At 43.4% G+C, this 871-nt stretch overlaps 1 non-coding gene across 1 annotated transcript; it reads left to right on the top strand.

Moving 5' to 3' along the window:
• Positions 1-510: 510 nt before the first annotated feature.
• trnai-uau (transfer RNA isoleucine (anticodon UAU)) lies at positions 511-605 on the top strand. Its single transcript has 2 exons — positions 511-548; positions 570-605. It is a non-coding gene; the product is annotated as a tRNA-Ile (tRNA).
• Positions 606-871: the final 266 nt, after the last annotated feature.

Raw genomic sequence — 871 nt, 5'->3', positions numbered from 1 at the left:
ATGATGGTGAGGAACAATTCTCTCTTCAACAGAGGACTGAATTCCACCACACTCTCAGTGTTGGAGGTAGCTGAGGCCCAGGATCCTTGAGGCACTCCACTAGTTCTGGCTGCCCAACTTGAAAATGCTCCATTTATCCCTACTCTTTGCTTTCTGTCCGTTAACCTCCATGTCCTCTATGTCCTCTATGCATGCTAACATATTACCACAATCCCATGAGCCTTTATCTAGTGTATTCATCTTCGATGGCACCTTACTGAATGCCTTTTGGAAATCCAATTCTACTATAATTTCATGCTTCCCTTTTATCTAGCTTTCCAGTTACATCCTCAGAATTCTGGAATAAATTTCTCAAGCAAGATTTCCCTTTGGTACAAACATGTTGACTTTGTTTCATCAGACGATGCTTTTCTAAGTGCTTGTTGAGACTTCCTTCATCATAGATGAACGCATTTTCCAACGATTGATGTTAGTCTAACTTGCCTGCAGTTCCCTGCACTAATGTGCATGGCTCCAGTGGCGCAATTGGTTAGCGTGTGGTACTTATACAGCAGTGCAGTTAACGAGCTATGCCAAGGTTGTGAGTTCGAGCCTCACCTGGAGCATGAAATTTGGAGACAGCATTATAAAATGTGATCCGTGAGTCTGTACTAACCATAAGAGGACAAAAATATAATTATGAAGTGATATCAGAGGAACAGGAGCCATGTGTGGCAAGTGCACTGTCTGCCTTCAGAGTCATTTGCAGCACAGAAGGAAATAATTAGGTCGATGCTGACTCGTCAGGGAGCTCTGCAGTCAGGGTTGATGCCTGTAGCCCTGCAAGCCTATATTTCTCAGACTTCCTTTTGAAGTCACTGATCACTTTTGC

Source organism: Heterodontus francisci, chromosome 34 (genome assembly GCF_036365525.1).
Source record: "Heterodontus francisci isolate sHetFra1 chromosome 34, sHetFra1.hap1, whole genome shotgun sequence".
NCBI lineage: Eukaryota > Metazoa > Chordata > Chondrichthyes > Heterodontiformes > Heterodontidae > Heterodontus > Heterodontus francisci.
This window is presented reverse-complemented; position numbering and strand designations above follow the sequence as displayed.